Raw genomic sequence first — 18,806 nt, forward strand, 5'->3', positions numbered from 1 at the left:
CTTACTATTATAAATACCAAATGTTGATAGAATTAACTATTCATTTTGGGTTATTATAAAGTGAAATCATGTGAATTCATTAGGTTATCAGATTCCAAAGCCATTTCATTACCTACTTAATTCTTCTTTCTGATTTCATGCATACCAAATGCCACTCTGATTTTAATTTGTTTTTTGATGTAATTTTTCTTCAAAGTTAAATGATAAGTATTGGTGAAGTTCCTGTGAGGATAGACTTAACAGTGATATTTTTTTTACTAATATAGTTAAATTGTCATTATGTTGCATATTTTAATGCAAAACCATGTGCAAATGTAAGTCTTCCATAGATATTTCTATGATGGGTGGCAACTAGATCATATTGAATATGAGGAGAAATACCAATTGCACTCTGCTGATTATGCAAATAATTAAATATTGATAACAATGTCATATTTCCTTAGACTATTAAGAATGCTGTTTCCAAAGCAAGATTTCCATAAATATGTGTTTAATTAAAATAAGAGGAAAAGCATAGTCTAAAGTATAACGCATATTTGTATGGTGATACAAAAACAAAAAACTTGGAAAACACTGTAGTATTTCCTAATTATATCTTTCAAATATATTTACCCATTGCCACCTACAATTTATTCTATCTTTCTACAAAAGTAATACCTTGCTTACATTTTTGGCTCTGAGTAAAAGCAGTATATACATAAAAACATGTAAGTACTGACTAGCACAATACAGTAGCTTTGTCTATATTTCATGAGGTGTTTAGCAGTTGTCTGACACAAGAATGAAGCTATGATAACAAACAATATTTAAAGCTTTATTATTTGCTTCAAAATAGAAAAAAATTCTAGCATTATATATGATGTTAAACAGGGACAAGGTATCAAATACAGATGAAAATTACATACTCCAACATATAATAGATTGCATACCTGTATCTGGGAATAAACTCAATGGAGATTTTTTCAGACTAGAAAATGGTTTATCATCAGACATTGCATGTCATTGTTCAAAAAATTTTAATGAAATTTTATTTTCATAGGCATTTTATTCTTATTCTATGTGGGCTAAGTTAAAAAGGTGTTTGTGTATGTATTTCCCTTCCTGGATTAAAGTAAATAAATTCTGGTCTAGTTTATTTTGTCTTAAAGTACAAATAGATGAATTAAAGTTGGTCCATATTCCTTACTGTACTCTACATTTCTTTGTGCACTCAGGCAAAAGAACAGAAAATTTAAACAAAAATATGATGAAAGATCATAATATCTCAAAATAAAAACGAGTATCTCTATCTTATCTTCACAAATTAGAGGAAAAGTGGCTGAGACTTTCAATCAGGAGACCAAAACCTATCATAATCATCACTGTTTGTTTCTTTTTCCAACTGTTTCTTCTGATATTAATTATGAATTTCAGGTTTTGAAGCAGTAGTATAAAGAACATAGACATAGACTGTATAATCAGACATAAGAGGATTTTAATTTCATCTTTGTACTAACTAATTCTGTGACCTCACACAGTTTGACAGTACTTTGGTTGATTTTCTTCAAGTGTAAATACAAAAGTTTTGCTTCATAATACTGCCAGGATTTAATGAAATAACATATGCATAATGCTGAATACATTTGTTGTTCAAATTCTTCAATGAAAAATTTGGGGGGTAGATGAATTTTTCAGATTGCTGAGGATCACAACTGAGGGTCAGAATTAAATGCTGTGTGATTGTGTGAAATAGAAATTCTTAAAAACTTATTATAATTGCTATCAGCAGAAGGGCCTCCTATAGGCCAGACTTATCATTAGGAATCTTCTACACATCACCTTTGATATTCACTCCAAGTTAGAAACTTAATAAAAGTAATTTAAAAATGAAAAAATTGAGGTTTGGAAATTTTGAGCAACTAGCCTCTACAATAGAGTGCATGGAATATATCTCAAGTTACCCCTGATTTACAATGTGAAGTGAAAGTCGTGTCCCATCTTTTGTGACCCTGTGGGCTATACAGTTCTCCAGGCCAGAATACTGGAGTGGGTAGCTGTTCCCTTCCCCAGGTTATCTTCCCAGCACAGGATCGAACCCAGGTCTCCCACATTGCAGGTGGATTCTTTACCAGCTGAGCCACAAGAGAAGCCCAAGAATACTGGAGTGGGTAACCCATCCCTTCTCCAGCGGATCTTCTCGACTTAGGAACCAAACCTGGGTCTCCTGCATTACAGGTGGATTCTTTACCAACTGAGCTATCGGGAAAGCATTTCTATAATGTTAAGATCTTATATTACCATGCTATAATTGTCAAAAGCAAGAAATCAAAATTCGTACTTGACTATTAACTAATCTTCAGATTTTATTTGTAGTTTACTAGTTTTTCATTGCTATCAACAAGGGAGAAAATAGAAGAAAATTTTGTTCTCCCCTCAAGAAAAACAAAAGGAATCATGGGGCAAAGAATAGATGAAACAGAACAAACAGAAAACAACTAGTGAGTTGATAAGACTTAAATCTAATTGTATCAATAACATATTAAATGGAAATGGAAATGCAGGTATACTGCATCACGTCGTCTGTATTTATATGCAAGACTTCTTGCATATAAATACAGACGATGTTCTTTGTATCTGTAATAATCTTAATAGTATATGTAAGGTTAAAATAGATGTAAGATTAAATGAATAACAACAAGAATGCGGAGGAATAAAGGAGAAAAGAGTCGTACATGACTGAAGCAACTGAACTCTCATGCACAAGAAAATAGTTCTGAATAAAAGAAATAATAAACTTGACTGACATAAAAGAATTCATTAGAAAAAAATATACAATAAGCATCGTGGTAAGTGCTTTAGTCATGTCCAACTCTTTGCAATCCCATGGACCATAGCTGCCAGGCTCTTCTGTCCACGGGATTCTCCAGACAAGAATACTGAAGTCAGTAAGCCATTCTCTTCTCTAGGGGATCTTTCTGACACGGGGAAGTAAGTAAGCATCATATTTAATGGTGTCTTATGAAAGTGTTCCATTGAAAATGAGAGAGAAGTATACTATCAACATTTCTATTCAGCATTCAGAGGGAAGTCCTTTAGAGTGCAAAAAACAAAGCAAGAACAAAAAAGTGAGATAAGTTAGGAGTTTGGGATTAAAATATACATACATACATATATGGGATTAACATATACATACATACATAAAATAGATAACCAACAAAAACCTACTATATAGCGCAGATAATTGTACTCAGTATTTTGTAATAATCTATAAGAGAAAAGAATCTGAAATGAAATATATATATTTGCATTACTGAGCTTTACATCTGAAAGTATTACAATATTACAAATCCAAAAAGAAAGAAAAAAATAACAAAATGCTATAAGGAGTGAAAAATAAGAAGTATAACTGTTAATTATCATAGATGAAATAACTGGATATACAGAAAAATAAACCAAAAATATCCACTGATAAATGTTTAGAATTAATGGATAATGCTTAGAATCACTGCCTATTATGCAAATATATATGTATAGACACACACGTATATATACACATAAATAATTTTGATATTCCATAGAACTCTAATAATTTCACATATGGCAAGAAATTACCAGAAAGTAAAATGTAACGTGATACTATTTACGTGAAATATCAAATACCAATGAATAAATTAAATGTTATATGCTTTTACAACTGGTGAGAAAATTACAAAATATTTTACAATAAACAATAAAAGACCTGAATAACTAGAAGATTATAGTTTGTTAATGAATTGGAAAACTAAATATTATAAAGATGTCAGTTTCTCCCAAATTCTTTAGTTTAATCTCATCTCAGTATCATTTTTGCAGTATTGAATTCATATATGAAAATAGGAACATTCATCATTAGTCAACCTAATGTTCAAAAGTAAGAACAACCTGAAGAAGTTTTACCAAAATATATAAAGGTATCATATTAACACCATAGCAATTAATAACCATGTACTATTGGTTTTGAAAAGATAGACAACTAGGCCTAAAGAACTGAATAGTAAGCCCAAGAATAAGTGATAATTTGATTATGACAATGACACCACTGAGATGGAGTAGAGAAAGGTTTCCTCTGTTGCTTTTGTTTTGGTTTCTATAATGACGCTGGCAAAAAGTTTAAAAATCATGAAAGTATGTTGTATCCAGGATATTTCATTTTATTGAAACAGGACACACTGTATAATTTTCCAAGTAAGTTATACATGTTATATTTCAACAATTCATTACTTTTTAGGAGCCATCTCATACTACAGATATCTATCTGAAGAAGGATCATAATTTCTGAAGCTTAGAAAAAGAGCAGAACTGACCATGTTTTGCCAAACTTCCCATTTAAGTTTGATATTCCCAAAAGACTAACCTATAAACTATTAATCCTCTCCTCCACCTTCAATAAAACACGTTTTTCATTTCTTTTTACCCCATCAACCAGAACTCTGTATTTACTACATATAATTTCTACATATAATTTCTTAACGAAATAAGATCTTTTAAGTAATTAAGTTTTCTGCAATAGACTGAGTCCTTAACACAAAACAGGAGTAAGGAAAGAAACATTGTATTTTTGTTAGGGGAAAACAACTGTTAGGGGAAAACACACTGACTGAAACTGCCCACCCTGGCCAGGCACCATAGTAACTATTTGCATGAGTTGTTTTACGACAGGAGGTCCTGGTAAGAAACATGGAACTAATAAGCCTCCACCAACCGGAAGAGTTTGGGAAAGGTCAAAAGGAGACACCACATGTCTGACCACCTCCCAGAATCCTTTTCACTGGCATCCATCTTGGTGGAACAAGGCATGCACCACCAGGAAGGACACTGAGTCAGAACGATTGGCTAAAGACAACCCAGAAACTAATCCCATCACCATAAAACTGCGAGCCACATGGCAAAGCTTTTCTCCTGGGTTCCCTTACTCTACTGCTCTCTACCTGGGTGCCCTTTCCCAATAAAATCTCTTGCTTTGTCAGCAGATGTGTCTCCTCGGACAATTCATTTCTGAGTGTTAGACCAGAGCCCAGTTTTGGGCACTGGAAAGGGTCCCCCTTCCTGCAACATTTTGAGGACAGTGAAGAAAGATTCCAGGTACTTAAAACTAATACATTTTTTAAAAATAAAAAAGAAAGAGGAAAAGCATACATTTTAACATAGATAAATACATATTTGAGCATCAGATGTCTTTAGCCTTTATCAAAGTTCATCTGAGATTTTTATATTCTCTTAAGATTTATATTAGTATCCTTAAAACTGTTATTTTATAAACATTTATAAAATAGCATTTGTAAACATTTGTAATATGTTTATAAATGATTAACTTTGTCATCATGAAAAAATTATTTGAAATAAAATAACAGCTTTTACGGTGTCAGGAAGCATTTAACAGGAGGCTTCCTGTGTGCTGTTTGCGGTCTTGCATAAATCTTCTGTTTCTTATTAGCTCCTGAATGCAGGGGCAAGAGGAGCCGCAGGCGGTTCCCGGGAACAATAGGAATGTATGCATTACTGAACTGAACTGATGCATTACCTTCGCTAGCCTTTCCACAGGGTGAAAAGTAACCATTTACAACTTGCTTCCGTTCTGATATGGAAAGTAACTATTTACAATTCCTCGATTTGAGACGGATTCTAGCCTCATGTTTCCTAGATGAATTTTGATCCCTATCTCTGCTGAAAAAGCTATCTTGTAAGACAGTATATATATGCCCACAATATGTTTAATAAACGCCTTTGTTCCATCAGAACATTGGTCCCTGTGTCTTCATTTCTCTCTCTCTCTCCTTCAGGCTGCTTCCACGGAGCACAGGTGTCCGCCGTGTCTACTTACTTGGCCAGGCTTTCAAGACCTCTTGAGAGGGCACCCTGAGCCTATGTAGACGGTGCTAACTCTTTGTCCTAGAGTTATATTGGCACTCTGTGTAAACCAGGGAATATCAGCCTCTTTTCTTCCTTCTTTTACTTTCTTATCGTCGACTCCGTACCACCAGGTTCCGGCCCATTAAAGGACCCCAACATTATGGTAATCAAATAGACAAAATTTTCTCCATAATCCATAAAAGTCATGTATTTCTCTCTTGAGCTAGAGGGTACATCGTGGAGGTGATTTGAAATCTTGAACCAAATAACTGACAATCAGGAAGGTCCTAGTAATAGCTTCTGTTTGATTTGGAGAGGCATTCTTCTTTACATTACTTTACTATTTGAGGCAACATTCATTTACAGAATATCCATGCTCACCACAATCATTAAACAAAAAACCAATTTTAATTATTGACTGTAGCATCCTCTCATCTACAGAATTTCTGCCATAAAATTCATTTTTGAGTGAGTAAAATATTAACTTTTCTGGTCATAAAGCACTGTGGAAAATTTTGTCAGTTTTCATCCTTCTGGTGAAGAAGTAAGCTTTGCAAAATTATAGACATGACTGCAGAAGTCTATGATCGTAATCTGTCTCTGGTAGTTTCTAGCTGGAAAGTCTAGTTTCAAAAACTCAGTCTCAGTGTTCGAGTAATTTGAGGCATTATACTACTGTCTCATAAGATTGAGAAAATTAAATAAAGTTATGCGTGTAAAAGTAGTCGACAGAGGGTCTGAAATTTTGTAGATGCTCCTTAAAAATTGTAATTCTTCCTTCCAAAGATTAAACGTATCATATCTATTTTAATGTTATTGCTTTTTCATGAGAAACAAAGGCTTAATTTGTACTATATACAGTCTGCCTGCAAGACTTCTATCAATGTTCAGGTCAATATAAGAACTTAAATGGGATTATATATAGACTCATTTTATATCAAATGTGATTTACATCAACATTCATACTAAAACCTTCAAGTTTTTCACTTAAAATTGTTCAATTTGTTTGATGTCCTGTGTTCTCTTTAAAAGGTTTAGAAACTGAAACAATACATCTACTCTGAGATTACTTATAATAAGAGGTAAATTCAAGTATATAATCCAAGGCTAAAACTTACTCAGATTTACATAAGGTATGAAGTAATTTCAGTAAATTAATGAAAAAATATATATTTTCCTCTAAAATATGGTTTCTTTAAAAAGTACATTTAGTTTTTTTTTTTTTTAACCCTTTCAGCTTTTTCAGATCCCAGGTTAAAATTCATTATTGTCATGCCAAACATCGGGAATTCTAGCTATTCAGCCAGTTTCCTGACATGTATTTGTTTTAGAATTCACCCCATTTCATACTGAAAGCTAAGATACAATATTCAAGGCTCTAGCATTGCTTTTATATTTAAACAATAATCTCTCCTGGATTCCTACAGTTTCTGGAAAGAGTCACTCCCTTAATCATGGTGTCCTGTAATTACAGAACATGTTGGATACATGCAGGCATTATATTACATTCTGAGTGAATTGCAATAATTATTAAGAAAGAAACATTATACTCACTACCAAGTTTTCGTACTTGATAATACACTGCTGCTGCTGCTGCTAAGTCACTTCAGTCATTTCCAACTCTGTGCAACCCCACAGACGGCAGCCCACCGGCTCCTCCGTCCCTGGGATTCTCCAGGCAAGAATACTGGAGTGGGTTGCCATTTCCTTCTCCAGATAATATACTGGTATGTTGGAAATATTATTTATAATGCCCTTCTCAAATTTGAGAAAAGACTTTAATGTTTTAAGACAATATATCCTCATTCAAAACAGGAGCAGTGTGATCTGTTAGAAAGAATAAGACTTTATATCAAATAGACTTGCATTCAAATTCTGACTCTTCCAGAAACCAGCTCTGTGACCATGAGTAAGGAACACACCCCATTTGCCTCAGAATTTTTTTCATTTCAATGTGGTCTTGAAGAATTCTTCAGAGGGTTAGAGATAATTTACACAGTCAATCCTCATTAAATGTGGATTCTTTACCTATGAACTTGCCTAGTGACTAAAATTTGTTTGTAACCCCAGAATCATTACCTGTGGCATTTCTGTGGTCATGTGCAGATGAACAGAAAGCAGCAACAAATTTAAATTACCCAATGTGTACCTTTCCAGCTGAGTTTGAAAAAGGCTGTGATTTACCCTCTTGTGTCCTCTCTTGTGCATAATGAGTATAGTCTGTTTAGTCCTACATTTTTTGGTATTTTTGTATTTTTTTTGGTGGTGATTTTGCTGTTTAAAATGTCCCTAAATGGTAGGCATGCTATTTAGTGTTTCCAAATGAAAGAAAGCTGTGATGTGTCTTAATAAAAAGAAAAAAAAAAAAAAAAAACTTGTGTTAGACAAGCTTCATTCAGACATGAGTTACAGTGATATTGGTTGTGAGTTCAATATTAATGAATCAACAATATATATTAGGTAAGATGTCTTTAAACAGAAATACACATGAAACATGACTATGTACTGATTGATTGACTAAAAATGGTTTTAATGTTAATGGCTCACAGGAACCTAACTCCTATTTCCCATAGGAGCAATGCTTCCATATATATTAATTCAATATTCACTGTGACTTTGTGACTATTTACTAATAATGAAAATTGACTGTGTGTGTACACAAGTTTAGGGCTTCCCAGGTGGTGCATTGGTAAAGAATCCACCTATCAATGCAGGAGACACATGAGACGAGGGATAGATCCTTGAGTCAGGATGATCCCCTGGAGTAGGAAATCACAACCCACTCCAGTATTCTTACCTGGAATATTCCTGGACAGAAGAACCTGGCAGGTCCCTACAGTCCAGGGGCTCACAAAAAGTCGGACATGACTGGGCAACTGACTGTACACACACATACACACACACACATTTAGTACTTACACACTACAGTAAGAAAAAGAAAAGCAAGCCCTGACATCTAGGAGCTGGCCGGGCACTCACAGCTAGGTACTGGCATCCTCCTACTGAGCATAAACCATTTCATAGAACAGTCACCTCAGACAGGGTTACTCTGGGAGCATGATGGATCTCACTTCTCACAGTTAATATGAATGACAGCTGCTTCTTCCCTGTTTGCTTATTACCTCCCTCTCATCACCCCTCTATACAGATAAGATCTATTGAGATAAATAAATATAGAACTGTTAGGGGAAGCACAATGATTGAAACCCTGTACCCTGGCCAGGCACCATAGTAACCATTTGCATGAGTTGTTTTACCACAGGAGGTCCTGGTAAGAACACGAAACTAATAAGCCTCCACCAACCGGAAGAGCTCAGGAAAGGTCAAAATGAGACACCACATGTCCAACCACCTCCCAGAATCCTTCTGTCTGACATTCATCTTGGCTGAACAAGGCGTGCACCACCAGGAAGGACTCTTGAGTCAGAATGATTGGCTAAAGACAACCCAGAAACGAATCCCATTGCCATAAAACCCGAGACTGCAAGCCATGTGACAGAGCTGTTCTCCTGGGTTCCTTTACCCTGCTGCTCTCCACCCGGGTGCCCTTTCCCAATAAAATCTCTTGCTTTGTCAGCAGATGTGTCTCCTCAGACAATTCATTTCCGAGTGTTTGACAAGAGCCCAGTTTTGGGCCCTGGAAGGGGTCCGCTTTCCTGCAACAGAACTGCCCTCAATCTCAGACAACACTCAATCCAGACCACACTTCCACTGTTTTGGACTCTCTTTAAAAACACCTGACCAACCCATGTCCAAATCCTTCCAACACCCTCTGAGACACCCCACAGTCGCCCATGCCAGGCATCTCCTTTGCTGCAATGAGAAATAAGCCCATCTCATTCAACTATATGTCTGTTCCTATGATCTTTGGCTACAGGGCATGGACAATAAAACATAACTATTGGGTAGAAGTGCTTTGGTTGATTTTATATATATACTGGTAAGGCTAACCCTTGCTAACTATCCCAGATAAACTGGAAAAAAAAAAAACCAATGTAATTGTCTCATAGACAGTTAAATATGTTGTTGCAAGTGTGTTTCATTTTATTTTTATAGTACTAGGAAATCAGTTTGTCATGGACAGGGAAGCCTGGCATGCTACAGTCCATGGGGTTGCAAAGAGTCAGACATGACTGAGTGACTGAACTGACTGATCAAGAGTTAAAATGTAGAAACCTTAGTGGATTATCCATGGCTTGTATTTTCTGATGCTCTGATATCTTGAAACCTTGGTGACCCCAGAAAGACTTCTCCCAGGGTTAGCTAATTTCTAGTGAAGAGCTGGTCCATACTTTTTATATGCAAATCAACCAAACTAGAGCCCATATCCCTAACCATCTCTCTTAAACCCTTACATCCTAGGTCGCTATTCCTCTGCCCTAATCATCCTTGGACCAAGTACCAGACAACTAAAGATAGTTGCCACATCCCAAAACCCACTGAAATTATTCAATCTAGTCAATAGTTGTTGATTCACTTACTTACAGGCTGTTTCCCGTGGTTTGCCCATTCTTTCTCATGGAAGCTACAACAGAAGCTCTTGCCCTATTTACCTCTGCTCCCTCTGCCTCCTGACTGACTCTGGTGCTTGTGTTACAGAAAAGGGGACCCCTTCCAGGGCCCAAAACTGGGCTCTTGTCTAACACTCGGAAATGAATTGTCCGAGGAGACACATCTGCTGACAAAGCAAGAGATTTTATTGGGAAAGGGCACCCGGGTGGAGAGCAGCAGGGTAAAGGAACCCAGGAGAACAGCTCTGTCACAAGACTTGCAGTCTCAGGTTTTATGGTGATGGGATTCGTTTCCGGGTTGTCTTTATCCAATCATTCTGACTCAAGAGTCCTTCCTGGTGGTGCACACCTTATTCAGCCAAGATTCGCACAAGGATTCTTGTGTGAATCCTTCACACAGAAGGATTCTGGGAGGTGGTCGGACATGTGGTGTCTCATTTTGACCTTTCCTGAACTCTTCCGGTTGGTGTAAGCTTATTAGTTCCCTGTTCCTTACTAGGACCTCCTGTCGTAAAATAACTCATGTTACTCATGTTGCTATGGTGCCTGGCCAGGGTGCAGGGTTTCAATCAGTGTGCTTCCCCTAACACTTCTTCGTGTGGTCCCCATGGTGTGGCATGCTCTCATCTGTTGGGATCTGTAAGTATAACAAATTCCTTTTTTTTAATGGCAGTCATCTTCTGATCTGTTGGCCTTGTTATACCTAAATACTAATCTCTCCCTCTTTAGTCACTAAGTTGTGTCCAACTCTTGCGACCCCAACGTCACTTTGAAGAAGGGGGCAGATTATTGATATTTCACAACTGGGGTTCTAAGAATACCAAAAGGAAAGGCAGTTGTGAATGCAAAAATAGTCTACAGGCCAGGGCTCTTAGAAAGTTGGGATAATTACTAAAATCAATTCTGGCTCACAAAGAACATAAAAGCTTAACAGACATTGTTAAATTGCATTTTGCTCACCTGTGGTTTACAACACTTTTTTTTTTCTTTTTTATAATGCTAAGATTTTGTAAAGACCAAGTGAGAGTTCTACCAGATCATTAATGAAAAGCACTTATGGCAGTAATGGGAACACCAACCTATCACAGCTCTTAAAAATCTACATTTTATGTAACTTGGAAATTCATAAAATGGAACGAAAACTACCAAATCGATTCCAACAAATGACATTTAAATAACAGGTCTATGGAAGTACTTTTAAAAGTTTTTAACACTTACATATGATTCAATTTATTTATGATGTGATTAATGCTACTTGGATTGAAAAATCATATGTATATGAATAATCCCATGAATATTTGGTAATTATTCATTCATTACCACACCCCACCTGATCCATACATAATTCATGAATCCTGTAGTTGATTTTTCAGGATAGGAGATCATTATAGTCATAAGTTCTATGGTGCAAATGACTGCCTAGGCCTGGAGAAGGAGGGATCCAGAGTGTGCTGGCTTCATGCCCAGTGAATAGGAAAACACATCCATGTGCTACCACTTCCTGGGAGAAGAAACAAATGCCTAAACCAAAGCAATGGTGTTGATAATGGTTTCAAGATTATTTAGACTGTAGGAAATTCATACAGACAAACTCAGCACAACTCTTCTGAGATCTTGTAAATCTATTCCATAGTATGTTCTTTAAGTTTATTGCCAGAAAGCATCAGAAGTGACAGTGAAACTCATCTTTTGTTCCTCAATATAATTCACATTTATGCTAACTATTTGAGGATTACTAAGTTGTTTTTTTTTTTTTTTGACAAGGAAAACTTAGTTTTGATTATATTATTGCAACTTTTTAAAAGAAAAACTGAACAAAAATTATTGAATATTTTGGAGCTTTCATTTTGGTCACTGGTATAAGTATACTGCTTATATCTTAAAGACTGATGCAAACTAGATCAAAACACATAAAAGAACAAGACAGGCATACAGCAGGTGCTCAAAATTAGGATCACTCTTCAAAGAACTAATTCCAAAACAAAATGGGATCTTTAGAAGAAATGGTTTGAAGGCATCTTTGATCTTTTGTCAAAATTAAGAAATGAGGGGGTTTATTTTTGTCCCCGTCCAATTCCCTCTTTTGAACCATTTTATTTTTGTGTGGTGGCTTAGTGCTTGTCATCATTCTTGATTAATGACTCTTCTAAGGAAACTTTTATAATTTATTTACATGATACTATCTCATTAATTATATTACCTCTGCCAAGTAGTTACAGACTTTAAAAGATTAACTATATAATGGGAGACTTCAGCTAGTAGATGCCTGTTTTTGATCCAGCGTGTATATGTGTGGATGGGTCGGGGCTGGGGAGAAAGAGGGAGTTCAGAGGTTGATTTGCTAAATTTACACATCATGGATTACAATCTGGAAAACTTTACTTTCTGAAGGAGAGATTTGTGTTCTCTTTTAAGGTAAATTACATGACTGATTGTATTCAGCATATTTTCTCGGGACAGATTACAATGCAAAATAGTTCTGAGTAGGTTATTACTTTACAGAACTTTTAAAATGGCTTCCTATCCGAAAGTGACACTTGTTGTGCTGTGTTTAGTCACTCAGTAATGTCTGATTCTTTGTGACCCCATGGACTGTAGCATGCCAGGCTCCTCTGTCCATGGAAATTCTCCAGGCAAGAATACTAGAGTGGGTTGCCATGCCCTCCTTCAGTGGATCCCAACCCAGGGACTGAACCCAGTTCTCCCGGATTGCAGGTGGATTCTTTACCATCTGAGCCACCAGGGAAGAGAAGTGACATATTAAACTGTACAAAGCCTATAATCTTATAAGATTTTAAGACAAATTTTTTGTATTGAGAAATGGAATATTGCCCACTGTATCAATTTACAAAGGACATCGTTGTTATCACTGCAGCTACATCATGGTAAGCTGTGTTAGAAAATTCAGGAAGGAAACAAAGAATACTTGTCATCTAGCAGCCATCACACTGCAGCCACCCCTGATGGTGAGCCCTGCGGAAACTCAGGATGTGAAAACACAGGGTATTGGACCTAGATAGCTGAGATGCATATTAAAGGCATAATTTCATCAAGCCCAGACTCTTGCATCTTCCCATACACAGAAAAGCACGAAGTTCCTGAACTTGAGATTTCTAGTTTTCCACAGTTCCTACTCCTTGCCCTTTGTTACAAAACTCCTATATATCCTAGCTTCCCTCTCACCTCCTCCTCTCAGGGTTACTTGAGATGCTGTCTCCTAGTCTGAAGTCCTAAACACTTCTGCTGAATAAAATATAATTCTCAACTTTTAGGCTGTGAATATTTTTTAGTCAAAAGGATTGTCCTAGATATTTAATTTTATTCACTTGCTTTCACCATTTCCAGGAAAACGTGCTTTTTGCTTTTCGCTCAGTGCTGACCGAATGTATTGAAAAGAAAAACAAAGCTGTAAGTTTGAGGCCTTAATATTTAAAGTCTAACTTACCAATAATTGGATACAGAAACACAAATGAACTTTTATTCCCCCCTAATCTTTCTGGGTTTAAAAAATATATATTACCTGTAAAATTAAAATTAAAGTTTTTTTTTTTCTTCCTCTTAGAAAACTGGTACATACCTAGAGGTCTTCTTGAATTAACAAGTAGAGAGCAATGACTGGACAATTGATTTGGGGTGATAAATGACAATGATACTGAAGAGCAGCAGAATATGTCATCTCAAATTATGACTATAGGAGTTCAGAATGAAAAGTGAAAGAAAGTGAAGTCACTCAGTTGTGTCCGACTCTTTTCGACCCCATGGACTGTAGCCTACCAGGATTCTCCGTCCATGGGATTTTCCAGGCAAGAGTACTGGAGTGGGTTGCCATTTCCTTCTCCAGGGTATCTTCCCAACCCAGGGATCGAACCCAGGTCTTCCGCATTGTAGGCAGACGCTTTACTGTCTGAGCCACCAGGGAAGAATATGCTGCCCCAAAACATTCAACTTTGGTATATTGATTACTTCGAGCTGTAGATACTAGAAAAACAACAGATGCTAGAAAACAGAAAGAAGCTTTCTCTGAACTTCCCTTAAAAACAGACTCTCCAAAAGGAACTCAGTTGTCATAGATCTTTTCCCTGAGAGATTTGTCAACCAGAGAATATTGACTCTTTTCAAAGCAGAGGAGATTAGAAACAAATACCCCACTCAGACAAACTTGTCACAAACTGTTGATGGGGAACAGATTTTGTCACCCCAAAATATTCTTCTTTAGCACAATGATTATTTTAGGCTCATTATTTTGTTTAAACAGGAGACACAGGAGAGGTTCTGAAAACCAAGTAGAAGTTAACACATTGAAAGAGGTATTTACATTTATAAGGGACATCTCTATTTATGAGAGTATCCCCCTCCCTGAATGAGAAGAGTCAAAGTGAAAGTCTTTCAGTGTGTCTGACTCTTTGCGACTCCATGGACTAATCTCTAGGACAGAATACTGGAGTGGGTAGCCATTCCCTTCTCCAGGCGATCTTCCCAACCCAGGGATCCAACTCAGGTCTCCTTCACTGCAGGCAGATTTGTTGTTGTTTTTTAGGTGAGAAGTGAACTTATTCAGATACAGAGAGAAGTACACTCCACAGACTGAGTGTGGGCCATTGCAGAAGGCAAGTGTGGCCAAAGGTGGATTTTTCACTAGCTGAGCCACCAGGGAAGCCCAGGAATAAGGAAGAGGGGGATGACCAAATCTCTAAAACCTATCAATGGAGAAAGCACTAACAAATCTGCATAACAACTATATCCTTCTTTACTATGTTTTCCTGGTAACCTCCCATAACTGGCTCCCCAACCTACAACATCTTTCTTTTGTCTTGGGATAAAGATGGTAGCTAAGGTAATGGCCTCGTCCATTTTGGAGAGTTACTCAATTTTCCTGGGTAGCTTCCACATATTAGAAGGTATACACATTATTAAGCTTTTGTTTATTTTTCTCCTATTAATATGGTGGTTGTTTTATTACAGGAGTGTCTCAGTCAAGAACCTAAAATGGTAGAGGGAAAATTATTTTTTCCTTCCCATACTATTGCACCTCCCATTTGTTCTTCTATGGGCCCATTCATCCTGCCTAAAAATCATTTACTATCCTTAGAGACCTACATTTTCTCTCCCCATTCCACATTATGAAAATACTTAAATCTGAATTCCAAGACATTTCAGAAGTGACTCATTTTTCCTTGGGTTTCTCCCATGTATACAGGAGGTAAACATGTTAATGAACTTCTGTTTATTTCTTCTCTTGTTAATATGTCTTTTATTACAGGGGTCTTAGCTAAGAACTCCGGTGAATAGAGGGAAAATTACTTTATCTCCTATTTAGTATAATAATACCTATATCTCTTTTTTATACTCAGTGAAGTTTCTAGCATCCATAAGAGAGTTTCATATGCTTATATGTTTAGATTATGGCTTATACTCCATACAGTCTGAAGATTTCCTCCCTAGAAAACATGATATGCCATTGATTCAAAATAATTTCACATGGAAAAAGTTACATTTGTGAGAATGTTAATTTGAGTAGATGCACCTGGAGGCTTAAAAAGAAGCATATTATAAAATTAAAAAAATAATCTTACTTGAAGCTGTATGTGCAGAATGCATATTGTTGATTATTTTATATAGTTATTGGTACTATTCTGAAATGATTACTCTTCAGAGTTTTAATTCCTACCCTCCTCTGATGGCATGCTGGAACTGATTACACAAATATAAAATTTAATCTTCTTCCAAGTCATGTGTTTTACAAGTGCAATTTAACTATGGGCCATTACATTTAAAATTAAAGGATTTCAACTGAAGGGAAACAGATTTAGACTGTATGAATTCAACGACTTTTCATTTCCTTAAGCAGCATCTAATCAAATCAATGTATGAAACCTAAATACTCTGCATTTTCCCACCATTTCTCTTCTCTCTCTTCCACTGAAACATGGCCCCTACATAATAATGATTTTGGACCAGTTCCCCACAGACTGCTGCTAACAATACCTCACAGTTCCTTTGTTAAGTTGCTTTTAAGTTTAAAATAGATGGTTTAAAATTAGTGCAGATCTTTGCTGAACTTTTTCCTTAAGAAGAAAATGTATATGAGAGAAAACATTTATGAAAGAGACCTGTAATAAAGAACTGCTATCTAAAATACACAAAGAACTTTTAAAACTCAACAATAAGAATATAAACAAGTTGATTAAAAATATGCCAAAAACCTTAATAAATACCCTACAAAAGAGAATATATAGGTGGCAAGTAAGTACATGGAAAGATGCTCCACATCATTTGTTATCAAGGAAATGCAAATTAAAACAATAATAAGACCACTGTGAATCATTTAGAATGAACAAAATTTAAAACACTGACAACATCAAATGCCGATGAGGAAGTAGAGCAACAGGAACTCTCATTCATTGCTGGTGGGAGTGCAAAATGATACAGCCACACTGCAATACAGTTTGGGAGTTTCTTGAGAACCTAAATATACTCTTCTCATGCATCAAGTGATTTCAATCCTTAGCATTTACCTAAAGAAGCAAATTTGTTGAAAACTTATGTCTACACAAACACCTGCACATAGATATTAATAGTAGCTTTAGTTATAATTGTCCAAACTTGGAAGCAACCAAGATATCCTCCAGTGTGTGAATGGCTAAAGTACAGACTATCCAGACAAAGGAATATTTAGCAACAAAAAGAAATACACTACCAAGCTACGTAAAGACCTGGGAGAAATTTAAATGCATATTACTAAGTAAAAGAAGTCAGTTTGAAAAGGCTACATACTGTTTAATTCCAGTTATATGACATTCTAGAAAAGGCAAAGCTATGGAGACACTAAAAAGATCAATGGCTGCCAGGAGTTATAGAGAAGGAAGAAATGAATAGGTGGGACACGGAGGATTTTTATGGTGGTGAAATTATTGTGTGGTACAATAATGGGGAATACATGTTCTTATAATTTTTTTTCCACACCTATAGAATATACCATGCAATGAATGTAAAGTATGGACTTTGTGTGATAATGATATGTCAATATGGGTAAACAGCTGTAATAAATGTACCACAATGGTCAGGATGTTGATAATGGGGGAAGATGTGTGTGTGTGTGGAACAGTGAATGTATGAAAAATCTCTGTATTTTCATCTCAATTTTTCTGTGAATCTAAAACTTCTCTACAAATTAAAGTCTATTTAAAATATATTTATGCATATATTTATATAGGCATATACATTTACCTTCAGAAACTTCTGTCTGTGATGTGCTAGCAAATGTTTAACAAGCTGAAAGTAAAACAAAGCAAAAAAAAAAAAATCACTGATTTGTATTATCTGCTGATGTGGGGAGGAAGGTGTTTTTCTCTACCCTCTGTGTTTCTTCTGGATAGTCTAAGAATCAAATTGACATGAAACAGATTAAAAGGAAATTTAAAAAAAACATAGAAAAGTTTAAGAACATGAGAGAAACCCATAAAAACTGAGAAACTTGCCAAAATACCCCAAATCTTTACTTTAAATACCATTTTCAGCTAAAGATTAAAGAACACGTTGGAGACAGTAGTTTTGAACTCAAAAGGGGAGGAAGGTAATTGACATGGAGATGGAAAAACAAATGTTGGGTAAACAAATGTTTGCCGGGCCCTGCAGAGACAATGGGACATAGTGTAGACTCTGATCTCTAGGTTCTGTCTAGTTACCCCCACCAAACCTAGCCCAAGTTCTTTGCAGAGATCTCTAGTGCTAGCTCTATTACAGAGACAGGCCCTCTATTTAAATTCTTAAGGCAGCTAAATGTTAGTTGCTCAGTTGTGCCCACGTCTTTGCAACACCATAGACTGCAGCACATCAGGCTCCTTTGTCCATAGAGATTTCCCAGGCAAGAATACTGAAGTGTGTTGCCATTTCCTTCTCCAGGGGATTTCCTGATCCAAGGATCAAACCCAAGGATCAAATCCTGCTTTGCAGGCAGATTCTTTACCATCTGAGACACCAGGGAAGCTGAGGCGGCTAAGCTGGAGATTAAAAAGAAAGAATTCCTGAGTGTTCCGTTTCTTAAAAATTATGAGCTTAAATTAATCCTCATGCCAGATGCACATTTGGGAGTGGCAAATTTTGCTCCCTTCACTGATTTCCATGGTGCAAATAATTCTGCCTTGGCCAGTTCCTAGATACCAACGTGATGTCACTGAATGAGAAGTTGGAAAGATATACATGGTAGCACTTTGTATTACAGTACAGTGGATCTTGGAATAACAGAGAGATTAGGGGTGTACAGTAGAAAATCCATATAGAACTTTATAGTCAGCCCTCTGTACCCTTGGCTCTGAATCCAAGAATTCAGACAACTGTAGACTGTGTCACAAAGCAGTATGTATTTATTGAGAAATATCCACATAAAGGTGAAACTACTCGGTTCAAACCCATGTTGTTCAAGGGTCA

The 18,806-nt window shown here is 36.2% G+C and overlaps 1 long non-coding RNA gene across 1 annotated transcript; it reads left to right on the plus strand.

Annotated features, from left to right (window-relative positions):
• The first annotated feature begins 10,938 nt into the window (after window positions 1-10,938).
• Window positions 10,939-17,571, plus strand: LOC145503538 (uncharacterized). Its single transcript, XR_014051549.1, has 3 exons — window positions 10,939-11,018; window positions 13,725-13,787; window positions 13,942-17,571. It is a non-coding gene; the product is annotated as an uncharacterized LOC145503538 (long non-coding RNA).
• The last annotated feature ends 1,235 nt before the right edge of the window (window positions 17,572-18,806 follow it).

The sequence above is a fragment of the Giraffa tippelskirchi genome, chromosome 4 (assembly GCF_054371585.1).
Source record: "Giraffa tippelskirchi isolate mGirTip1 chromosome 4, T2T-mGirTip1v1.2.pri, whole genome shotgun sequence".
Lineage (NCBI taxonomy): Eukaryota > Metazoa > Chordata > Mammalia > Artiodactyla > Giraffidae > Giraffa > Giraffa tippelskirchi.